The sequence below is a fragment of the Cyprinus carpio genome, unplaced genomic scaffold, assembly GCF_018340385.1.
Source record: "Cyprinus carpio isolate SPL01 unplaced genomic scaffold, ASM1834038v1 S000000029, whole genome shotgun sequence".
In the NCBI taxonomy this organism is placed as follows: Eukaryota; Metazoa; Chordata; class Actinopteri; order Cypriniformes; family Cyprinidae; genus Cyprinus; species Cyprinus carpio.
Genome location: NW_024872782.1, coordinates 192,912 through 206,253, shown reverse-complemented (window position 1 = coordinate 206,253; position 13,342 = coordinate 192,912).

Here is a 13,342-nt window from a genome sequence, read left to right as displayed (position 1 = left end):
TAAAGAATACAACACAGAGGAAAACTATACATCACTAGAGCTATGAAGAAATGAAATAAAAGGTTAACAATTACAAAATCTAAGATAAAAACTAGAAAAAGTATAGCTGTAGACTTAAACATAGAATAGAAATAAAATGGCATGAAAGTATACTGTAGGCTAAATATTAAGATACACCGAAATGTCCAAGAGGAGAATGTGCAAACAGGTAGCGACCCGTCATTTGTCACACTGTGCGGTAGAGAATGCATGAATATCTAACTGAGAAGTATATATTAAGTGGAGACCTTACGATGTTATAAGGACGGGTTTGGAGTTTTGCAGCGTTTGAAGAGGAAAAGTACTTATTAAGAAAGTTGCACACGAAAAACAGCCCACCGATTTTTGTTGTTTTTTTTTTTTTGTTAACGAGCTGGAGAAATCACAATAAAATAAAAATGAACATAAAACTGAAAATTCACTTCCAAATCTCTAGTGCTTACAGATAATCCGATTAAATGCATAGTGCATTATAAGATTCACTAAATTCACATAAATGGCATGTTGGGTTTGCACCTTTAAGCGGCTCATGAAGAGAATTGAATGACTTCCTGCAGGAGAAAGTCCCCAATGTAGCAAATGAGAATGAAATGAAATGTTCAGAATAGTTTCTGTTCCAGTGCTAACTGTCCTAGACTTCAGTCTTGAGGACTTTTGGTTTTCTTTGTGTTGTGGCCTCCACGTTTGATTTTGTCTCTTGCGGTTTGACCTACCCTTTAATGCAGACGAACAACACACTATTCTTTCTTTGGACGAGACTGGGTTGGCCTATCACGCGTTTCCTCCAGCAACACCCAGAATACTCTCCCCTCATATTTAGCAGTCATTCATTCAGGACCGCGGGGGGTACATACTGAATACAGTACGCCATTGAAGGGTTTCCGGAGAGTCGCCCTGTTTTGATGAGCATCATCCCTTTTCAAGCTATATTCTTCACCTTTCTTCTGGAAAGTACTTCTCCATGAGGTCCAGTTCAATTCCATTATGGCATTATGGAATTCAGCACACAATGTTGCTACATTCGCCCGACAAACTCTCCGCGCGCTTGTTTGTGCCCCGCGAATCATCACAAGCCATGATGAAAACCTCTGAATTCTTAAGCATGGCAACGGGATGTATTCCACAGAAAAACAAAGCTGGGATTATAAAAACACATTGATCGTGATCCAGTCTGGATGTATGAAGAAATTTTTGTCTTAATTTCTTGTTATAGGCAGAGCGGCATAAAGGCACTCAGGGTTGTCTATATTAACACATGGCAGTTGGTTCTTGTAACTGTATCATGTACATGCCAGAAAGCGCTTCAGAGAAAATGATAAGCGTTGCCAAAGATCCCTGTTTTCCAAGAAAATGTAATGATCCTTGTAAAAAAAAATTTATTAATAAAAAAAACAAAATAAAATAGAAAATAATAATACCTAAAAAGATCCCTGAAATAAAAACCACAAATCAATACAATAAGTCATAAAGATAAAAAAGTAAAATAAAGAATAATTAAGGAAATTAAGAAAACGTATGAAAAACAAACAAACCTAAAACTCAAAATGGTAAAAAAAATGCACGTGTAGTTTATCATGGTAAGAGCTGAAATGCACCAAAGATTTGCTTGGATAAAATAATTTACTTTGACAAATAGTATGTCTAAAAATAATAAATGTAATAGAAATTGCAAAAATAAGTAAATAAATAATACATACAATGGTAAAATTAATAATAATAATAATAAATAATAAATAATATATAAGAATAATAGATCATAATAATATATAAAACTATAAAGAAAAACGTAATGAAACAATAAACAAAAACCATACAAATCAAAAATGAAAAACGGTTCCCTTTCAAGTCGGATAATTCTCTGACGGCGACGTCGGTCGTACCAATCTTATTTCGAGTGTAAACTACACGAGTCCAACGCACAGTGAGGATGTGATTATTGCATCCAGTGGCCTCTGATCACAGCATGACCAAAGAAAGGCAGCAGGTGCAACCACATACCCGCTTGTTCCGCTTCATGGTTTCTGAGTGTGAAGCGAATGCGCGATGAGTCATGTTCCCATTCGGGAGGATAAACATTAGCGGAGCTGCAGGCCAGTATCTGTTTCCTCCCATGGGGGCAGAGCTCCGTTTGCCTCTGCCATGATATGGGGCTCGGCTCAGAGCGGCACTGCCAGGCGGAGGGCGCAGGGTTTACTTACAGCAGATAGAATGGGTGGTTTGAGGGCTACCTTGGTGGCCAAAACCCCTCATGTTACCCCAACTCTGGGGGATCATCACCCCACTAACTCTAGCAGCTTCCCCTACCAGTTTGAGACGCCAAAGGAAGGAACGTGCTGGGACCTCTACAAAGAGCGTAGCAGCGTCATTCTTTTAGTGCCTCCCTCCCGACGATCTGGATGTCGATCACAGCATTGGACGGAGAAGCTTCTCTGGAGAGGAACAGATTCGGCAGGGCGCTTGCAGGCCCTTCCAGTGGCGAGGCCTGAATTGGATCCGAAGATGTCGTTCTTGCTGCCACGTGCTAACCGGGATGTGGGACGATTGGTTTCTTGGGGTGGCTCGGTGCGGGGTTCTCATCGCCCCGGCCTGGTGCCTTTCTTAAAGGAGGTGCATGAGGAGCTCCGCCAAGTTATGGACGGCAACCTTTTCCTACCGGACAACCGCCGTCCGCTGGTTCACTCCTCAAATTTGGAGTGTCATTACTTTACATAAAGTCTCTCTATATCTTCAATAATCTGTTTAGTAAAATGAGATTGAAATGATCCAAACAGATTAGAATGCAATGCCAATCCCGTGCTGACTGATGAGATGAAAGAAATAAACGCTACTTCAGAAGAAGATGGTGAGATGTTCTGGAGGTTTGTGAAGATTCATTCCTCCGCTGAGGAACAGTTGAACGTAAAGCTTCTGGAAATAAACCATTCCTTCAAAAGATTCCTGATGATCAGATTTGAGACTTACAAAAAAAAAGATTTGGATGGGGGGGGGGGGGGGAAAGAATCAAAGTCAAGCTGGAGCTGCTTCAGTCCAGTACGTGGTCATCTTGGAAATATGGACTAGCAGTTATTCCAAAAGTTTACATTGATAAACAAAACATAAAAAATAAAAGTCTTAACTATCATACTCAGATTGACAGAAAGGCATGACGAGATGGTGTTGCAACAGGTTTCACAGCAGTTAATGTCGGTCATCATTATAGGCCTTAAACATTGTGGACTTTCTAGGGTTAATAATTCTAGGATTTACACAAACAAACCCAGGCAGCTTTTGAGGTTACTAACTTGAACACGTTCATCCCTCAATCTGAATCAATGAACGTTAAAGAAAAAATCGGGACCATCAACCTTTTATGCCCGGTCATAAACGTGTCCACGCAGCTCTTCCGGCCGCGTGGCCGTCCATTGAGCTTCTCAAAGGTCCGTGAGCATTCTCTGGCGAGGTTTCTCCCCCATCGCGGCATTAGCAGCAGGGTTTTCCCTGAAGGAATGCAAACCCGCAGATCCTCTCCTACAGACCCACAGAAAAACAGACAATCAAACTCAATTAACATTGAGAATAATCAGCAAATGTTTCTTGTGCAGCAAATCTGCTTATAAGAATGATTTTCTTGAAGATCATGTGACACCTGAAGTACTGCACGTAATGATGCTGAAAATTCAGCTTGGATCACAGGAATAAATTACATATAACTATATATTCACATAGAAAACAGTTTATAGTTAAATTATAAGTAATCACTCACAATTTTTAACTGGCAATTTCTTGAACAAATTATGCCGTCCTGGTTGAAGCAGAAGAGATTCATGAGACAAACAGTCAGTCACTGCATGGGGGCGTCTAAGTCCTTCACAATCGCAATGACGACTCGATCAAAGTGAGTGCCACAATCAAAGCTGATTGGTCAGTCACACTCCACAGAATGCTCTCATGATGAGGGAGTGCTGGGCATCTCTCTTCGCGTCTAAAAAAGAAGCATTTACATTCACCTTCAGGCCTTCGCTTTTTGCTCGTGTCTGTTGTGGCTGTTAATGTGGCAAGCGGAGCTAACAGATCGTTCGCAGTCATTCCATGTCCATATTTTTGTTTTGTGTTTGGAGAGGCATATTTTCATTTTGTCCGCTCAATTTATGTGTTCTCTTAAATGCAATGGTTTTTGGGATCAGGAGACAGGATCTGAAACCCATCACATACAAGTTGACATATATCATATCATGATGAAAAGCTCAGAAGTTCCAGGGGAAATGACTGTTAGGGATCATTTAACAATTCAGCTAAACTGTCAAAGAATAGTTCCCCCACAAATTATAATTTATTGTTCATCATTTTCTTATTGTTACTGTGCTGCAATCCCTCTATTTCCATTTGCTTTTGGTAAAAGAGGGATGTTAGGCAGAATCGCCGACATGGCTCGTTCCACAAAAAAAAAAAGAGGAATAAAACTTGAATGTGATAATAAAATAAAAAAATCACAATTATTGTATTGGTACTTTTTTTATATAGATTTGTTTTATTAATTTACAATGCAAAATAGAATACAACTACAAAAATAAAGTCAAAAATGAATAAAGATAAATACAAAATATAAAATAAAAAATAAACGTTTACATTACATATAAAAAACAAATATTATACCAATGTTTGGTTTGAATAAAATCGTAAAAAGAAAAATATAAAAAAGAAAAATAAAGTAAACAAAATAAAAAAAAAATACAATATAATTATTTATTTACTTGATTTTAACCTTGTTATTATTTAATATTGATTTAAAGATATTTGTCAAAAAATTAAAAAAAGCGGAAATATTAAAAAACCAAACAAACATAAGACTTTTGCAGTTGCACACAGAAACCTTCTAAGCACACCACAACCGCTGACTAAAAACTAAATCACATGATCACTTGTCTGTTCACGATCTCAGTTTTTGGACATGTTCGTTTCCGGTTCTGGGCCAACTTCGTACAAGGAAAAAGGGGCCGTTTTACCAAACATGTCTATTTTAGGCTCAAAATAAGACCAAAACACGCAAAAAAACGGCATTAAACCATCATTAACCAAAAACCTTAGGCGGTATATTTTTTAATTATGCATAAGAGATTATATGCAGTGTTTGATCTGTGTGGTTGAAGGTCCTGTTGGGCTCTGTAATGAAAGGAGTGTTAAAAGCATAGGAAAGTGTAGTAATAAGGTTCAACATAGGGGTCAGTGTCGACTTTAAAATAATGCCAGTGAGGGACGCTGAGGTGAATGACACGCAATGACAGTGATATGTTAGCCTGCAACGCTTTCACCCGAAAGCCTACTCAACCTTCACCAGCACTTTCCTATCGCTTGATCATGAAGGTCAAGCAGGATCCAAAATGTCCAGCAGTGTTAAATTGCAGTCTTTTGGTTGAACTCTGGTTGCGGGTGAGGAAATAACAGGGTCCGTCTGAGAACAGCACCAACATACACACATTCACATATCAAACCTACACCAAACATCAAAAATGCCCTTCATGCATCGTTTGGAAAACCCACCCACAAAGGGAACATATGCAAGCGGCTGCAGCCCTGTTTGAACACACTGGGCTTTCAGAGTTATCTGCAGGAGTTCTGGCAAGCGATGACGGTCTCGTAACAGTGATTTTCATATATGGGGGCGAGATTTGTTTTGGAACCTCAGGAGCAAGACACATTTATCCACCGTTGAGAAGCTCAGCCAATGCTGGACTGCTGGGACGTGTGATGCCGTTCTGTGAAACCACAAGGGTTTTAGACAGAGATGTTTTGACAAGATAGTCTCAAAATGCAACAAGGAAAGAGAGCACTCGAAGCGGTTACGGGGTTCAATATTTTGAGGACCCTCTTTAAGTCTGGTGTCTTTCTTTTTCAGCAAATAAATACAAGACATAACAAAAATAAAATCAAAATATATACAAACAAAATACAAATAAACAAAAGACTGTTTGAATGAACGGTTGCCTTTACCATGCATTGAACTTGTTCATGGGCAACACAGGGTTTTACAACTACCTAAACCACTTCTTTTAGTTTTAAATGGTTATTTAAATTCTGGCCTTCTTATCATAAATTAAATAAAAATTTCATAAATTTAAATTGCATGAAAAAAAAGACTTGTAATTTTGGGAGGAACAATATTCCTTTAACTTTCCTCTACCTTCTTATCAGCCATAAAATAAAATAAAATAAACATAAAATACAAATAAAATCAGTTTAATTAAAATAAAATAAAAATACAAAAAATACAAAAATCAAATAAAAAAACAGAATAAATATAAAAATATAACAATAAAAAATAAAAAGATGGTGAAATATTTGGATGAACTATTACTTAAATTCCTCACCTTATCATCACCAATAAAACTAAAAAATTCAATTTAATTAAAAAAAAAGTAATAATCAAATATAAAACCCAAAACTAAAAGTAAAATAAAAAACTAATAATAAATTGCAAAAAAAACTAAATACAATAAAATGATAAATAAAAAATAAAATCAAAAATAACTTTTGTGTGAACTAAATCTTTAACTAAAGGTGAACCTGTTTATAAAGCGACCACACGGTTTTAGGCTAAATGTTAGAAGGCTATATTTAGATTGATTGTCCTTCTTGCCATTAAATTAACTTAATTAATGAAATTAAATATTAAATTAAATTAAAGGTACATTAAAATTACAAATAATAATAATTTAGGTTTAGATGTTGACAGGATTTTCCTCAAACAGCGTTGAGAGTAACCAAAAAGGTTATGGGGTTTAATGTTGGGAGGTCCAGGGCTTGATCCTAACCTCGAAAACCACTCGTATTTTAGTTTTTTCAACTAGATTTCGTATTCACGGAAGTGTGAACTGCAAAAATGCCACTGTCGCATTTCATCAAATACAATGGAAACTATTTAAATGCAAATTTTCCCTAATAGTCTAATCCTGCAAATATTATGAGACTGGGGGGGGGGGAAAAGGCTAAGCATCCACTTGTTGGTTTTGGTTTTCCTCAACCATTGGACTGTGACTCATTATTTTAGGGTCCAAGAATCGTGCAAACCTCATCTCATACCACAAAAGAAAGCTAAAAACCAAGGGACACGGGTTTGGTTTTGACAAGTGGGTAGGAACTTACTGCAACCCAGGACATTAGTAGTTTTTAAAACAAACCCGCAATTTAAACGCCTGAGTCACCCAGACATTGACCAGGTTCAAATGGTTTACACTGTGCCCCCCCCACCACTTTGGCAATCAAAGGAAGTACTATATGCAAAAATACCAGTTCCCTAACGTCTATTCGAGCCAAAACAGATCACTGGAAGAATGACAGTTATTCAAGCACATGAGTGCCAGCAAATCGTACACTTTCTGCAATATTTGTAGGTGAAAATCCATTTATAAAATTCGAAATAACTCAACTGCCCTCAAATCTAAAAGACTACTAACAACAAGCTATGGAACAATTCCACCACAATTGCCCCAGGAACTCAAAGTGTAAAACAGTTCATTGTCATGCCATCAGGGGGATTCACCGCGCAATCGGGCAAGTTTGTCCACCAAGTAACAAGTAAGAACTTGAAGATTAAAACAGTACTAATGTAGTTGACTCCTATATGGTGAATAGCTTCGGCCTGCATGTAATTACATTATGCATTAATTAACTGTTATTATATAGTGAAACATGTAACGTGTAACAAGTACACCTTAAAATAACGTGTATCCAAATATTGTTATTCTATTTATAAAAACCAGCATACACAAAACCACGTGCATAGAGAAAAACCCAACATCGCAAACGGACAGGACTGTGTGACAACTTGCCCCCGGTCCTCCCCATATCTAGCGGTGTTTAAGCAGATGACAGGAGGTTTTTAAATTCAAATCCATTTAAAAAACCTGCTGTTTGCTCGGTGGGGAAACATTTGCCAGTACTGTAACCCAGGTCGGTAAAGGCGTCTTTCCACCTGGCTGCGTTCACCGCGTGGGAGATCCGCCGCGACTTGGGACGGCGCAGAACCAAGAGCGCGCACCAGAACCCAAACAAGCCAACATCACGAGCTCCGGTGCATGCTGTTGATTTGATCCGCTGTAGAATATCCTCGTCGTGGAGTTTAGTCTACAAGAAAGCACGCGCCGATACCTCTCTATTTGGGAGTTTAACAAACCTTAAGTTTTCGCAGCAGAACCATCGCGCGTTTTGACATTGCTGCTGGAGTTCCGCGAGCGATGCGCGCTGCAGCTGTCAGAACCAGGATCCTTCGCAGAGGAACTTCACTTCAGAGGTTTTTTTTTTTTTTTCTTTTTCACTGTTCTGCAGGTTTGACCGGAGAAAAAGCGACCGTTTACCGCGGACAGCGCGTGCGCGAAATGCGTCATCGAAGCGTTCTGAACGCGCTCTGTTTTGTACGAACGGGGACGGTATTCAGAATGCACGTGCAGCGCAGCGCATGGCTGAATATTATCAGTGTCACAGATTTTTCACGGCCCTATGACATATTTGGGAACTTTCTAAAAATGGTGATTTCCAATTATGAGGAGAGTTAGGAGTTTGGGAGGTCCCCGTGATCCCAAGGGGGTGTTTACACATAACATTAGGCAAAATTTTTTTGGGCTATATACAGGTTTTAAAAGGATTTTCAGTCAAAAGTTAGATTACAAGTTATTAGAGTGTGCGTCTTTCAAATAGCCGCTATAGCGAACTTTTGGTAACCATAACAAAGCAAAGCACGTTTCGAGCGTTTCGATTTCGATCGGTTTCTTAGTGAAACTTTAATAAAGTATGATTTATGTATCACTTTACTATTTTACACTTTACTTTATTTTGATTGAATAATGAATTTTTTTTAAAAAACTTTAGTTTACATTTTTAGATCATTTATTTTTAGCTAACTTTGCTACACTGCAAAAAATAAATAATAATAATAATAATAATAAAATTTTCTTATTTTTGTCTTGTCTTCGATTACAAATATCTAAACTTAAAGTCAAAATATGTTAACTGAGAAGCAAAATGATATAAGATAAGTCTTGTTTTCTGAAGAAAATGCATCAAAATTTAAGTGAGTTTTTGCTTAAAGTACAGGAGAAAAAAATATTGCCAATGGGGCAAGAAAACTAATCTTGTTTTCCCTTTGAATTAAGTTTTTCTGTATTATTCTTTTTTTTTTTCCTTCAGATAAAAAAAGACTTATCTATCTGTCATTTTGAGCTTCTCAAGTAAATGTGGATTTAAGGATTTTTATATACTTACAGCTACTGGAAAACAAGACAAACTAAAAAATAAGGGGGAAAAAAATTCTGTGCAGTGTGAATTACAAAGCAAAATAATTGCATTAAATTAATTTTTTAAAATAGCCAGCCAGCCCCTTGAAAAGTAATTTATTAGTTAGTTTGAAGACTGTAAGTCATGAAAAGAATAATGACAGAAAAAAGTTGAATTTCCACTGCAGCCAAATTCTTAGTTATTCTCAGAGCTAAAATATTATTGGGCTAGAATTTCACATTATATGATGTTTGCAGCCCACTTTCTTTTTTCAGTTTTTCATCTGGAAAATAAAACCGTGCACCTCCAATTTTGCTTGTGGCCAACCGTTAAAACACAAAACACAAGGCAAGAAGGGCATCACTATAGATAGTTTCATTCAGGTCTGGCTGAAATTGCGCTAATGCCAGAAAAGAATAGGTATAAATAAAATATAGATAGAGAATATGCCACCCAACATCCATGTGTTTGCGAAGTTTAGAACCTCAGAATTCTTATGCACAGAACTTATAATAAATTTTATCACAAAGGACCTATACCACTAAAAAAGCACCATAATCCCCTGACAGAAGAAGAAAAAAAAAAAAGTTAAACATATATTAATGTAAGGTTTCATATAGGAGGGGGATGCATTTACATTTATGTACAAGTTTTTTTTTCACACACAGTTCTCATTCTGCCAATATCACTACACTCATAGGCTCGGGCGGACTCATATGTATATCCACAGTTATACATGGCACTGGCCACCTTCGGAAGCCAAGCTGTCAATCAGAGGACATTGTTCTACAGAAAGCAAACTTATATTCCTCAGTAAACAGATGACGCTTAAGAAACAGATCTGCCAAAAGTGAACATTTGATGATGATGCACTCACTATCGAGCATCCAAGATTAGGATGAGTTTGTTTCTTCATCAGATTGAGGAGAAATGTAGCACTACATCAGTGTCTCATCAATGGATGCTCTGCAGTGAATGGGTGCCGTCAGAATGAGAGTCCAAACAGCTGATAAAAACATCACAATAATACACAGCACTCCAGTGATCAGTTAACCATCTGGAGAAGACAAAAGCTGCATATTTGTAAGAGACAAAACTTTTTTAAACTTTAAACTGTTGCCTTCTGGCCAAAATATGAGTCCATAATTCATACACTACCACTTCCTCCGTGAAAATCACCTGTTGTCTCTCACATCAAAACAGAGTCCAGGAAGCCACATCTTTGTGTTAGAGCTGTTTAAACAACAGCTGCTTGATATGTGCAGGATTTCTCTCATGATTCACACCAGAACACTCGTCACTGGAGTGAAGTGTTATTAGGATTAGGACTCATATTTTAGATAAAAAACATCTTAATGCTGGGATTTGTTTCAGCTTTTGTCTTCTCCAGATGTGACACTGATGGACTGGAGTGGTGTGGATTACCTTGTGGATTATTGTGAGGGGTTTAGCAGCTGTTTGGACTCTCGTTCTGACGGCACCCATTCACTGCAGAGGCTTCCATTGATGGAGACACTGAATGTAGTGCTACATTTCTCCAAATCTGTTATGATGCAAGAAACCAACTAAAGAGCCCAATTTCAACAAGAGACAAGATCTTTCCTTCCTCTAGAACAGATACCATGCAGCGTTTTGCAAGGACATAGAGTCGTTATTAAAGAAATGTCAAAGGGCCCTAAAAAAGCTGTGTTATATAAATCTATTGTCCTCCTTTCCCTGTCACTTCTTTTTTTACAGTTGTCGGGCTACAATGCGGCTCCCGCGACCTTTCTGTTCCCTGCCAGGACCAGTTGAGGTTAGAATGCTAGTTACATGCCAACCATGCCTTTTCGACCGGGTTAAGGAATGAATTACACAGTCACTGGGGAAAAAAAAAGTGAAATCTTTCCAAAAAAAAAAAAAAAACGTAACGTACTTTTGTCTGTCACATAACCCTATGAAGAAAATCATACTGAAAGATGCTTTCATACGAGGCTGGGAACTATTTCCACTGAATGCCGTTGGAAGAAGCCAGTTGCTGTGATCAGCCGCTTGCATTCATGATAAAGTCATCGCTGTAGCGGTATTTTTGTGCTGTTCTCTTTCAACAAAAACTTCTTTTGTTTTATTTTCTCTCACTGAAAACATGGTGATGCTGCTTGGCGAAATCCCAGTCAAATCCTCCTCTCGCATCTGGACTGCTGCAAACATAATGACCTCCATACTGCCACATGCCCGGAGGACATTATGAAACTAGTACTGGTTAAATTATGACGATATGGACAAGAGGACACAGAGCAGCTGGACAGCACATTAGGTCAGACGAAAACAAGACTGATTGATGCTTTCATAGGCCGCTGCAATAAATGATTCAATGAATGGACGAACGCGAGAAGGAAGAGAGACTCACACTAACCTGACCATGTTGTTACCTCAGCGCAGAAGACCCTCAGAAACGGCGATTTGGTACAATGAGTAGACACTCAAGATCAGGTTCACATCCGTTCCTGTCACATTATATACGGTCTGATTTCACATTGGTGCTGGTTGCATGCTGTGGCCTATGGAAGCTTATTTTCACCACAAAAAAAAAAAAAAAAAAAAAAACAATTTTATTGAGCAACTTGCAAGAAGAGTCTGAATTTTGAGATGAAAAACAAAATGCAATTGTAAACAGCAGCATTCTGAGAAAAAAAAAAGTAAGAATTCCGATAAAAAGTTTTTGATTTTAAAAAGCAACTCCAATTTATTTGAAAAAAAGGTTACGTCTCAGAATTCAGGGAAAATAAATTCTAATTTTGAGATGCAAAACTCAAATTTCTGAGAAGAAACTTTAATCAAAATTTTGAAATGTAAAACCAATGAGTTTATAACTTACGATTGTAAGGGAAAAAAAGTCAGAAGGGGGGGGGATTGTTGAGATAAAAAGGTGAGAGGAAAAAATAAGCTTCTTACCTCAGTGTGAATCCAATGTTTGGGTATATTTTCAGTACTACAGGGTTTACTCTGTTGTATATAAGAAGTCTGTCAGTATTGCTGGAACACAATGATCTGCAGTTTAAATCATCATTACAGACAGGACCTCACGAAGGACTGAATTGTCAAGCGTCTGGTTGAAAATCATCTTGAAAATGCTGTAAACATACAGCGAGGAAAAGCGAGAGCGAAAACTTAACTGATCATATACATGCAAAATTTTTTCAGTGAAGGCAATATTCAGAATACTGCAATAATAATAGGCTACAGTTATTGCAAGATAATACAGTTACCTAGAAAACGAAGAAAAGAAATGAGAAACATTTTGTTTTGGGACACACAGAATACAAATTGTTGTCCAGAAGTCTGAACCACTGGTTGTTTTTTTTAGACAAGCACAGGATGTTGTGAAAGTCTGACTTACAAAAACATTAATTTATTCCAATGTCCAGTGTTTTCAAATAAAACCCTTAGGAGACACAAAAAGCAAAGGATTATCTAGAAGAGTCAAGTTTGTCTTGGAAAGTAAAGTAAAGCCTGGTCTCTTAAAAGGTTTAAAAACACTGAAATATAGAGGCTATTATTCAGACAGAAGGATTTTTACAGCAATATGTTCCTATACAAGCTGCTGCTTTGAAATTATTGTACCATGGTGAAGGAAGCCAAATAACACCACAAAACACTGAAACCAATAAATTCACAAAAAAAAAAACAACAACAAAAAAAAACTTACTGAGTTTGAGTCTCTGCAGTTGCTGCTTTTCCCTCCAAATGATGTCACTTCCTGGAAGTGGATGATTGGGTTTTTGTTTTTTAAAATAGCTGTATGAGGAAAAACTTTAAACTTCGTGGAAATAACCAATTTCTCCAAAAAAACATTTTATTGGTTTGAATTTAATGAGATAAATTATTTAAAAAGCACCCTTATGTTGACTTCATTTGAGATAAAAAAACCGAAAAACAAACAAAAAAAAAATTAAAGATTTTGAGTATTTATCCAGTATAAATGGTTCATACGTTTGGAGTTGGTAAATTATTATTTTTTTCCAGTTTTTGAAAGGTCCCTTCTGCTCAACCACGGCCTGATTTATTGATCAAACAT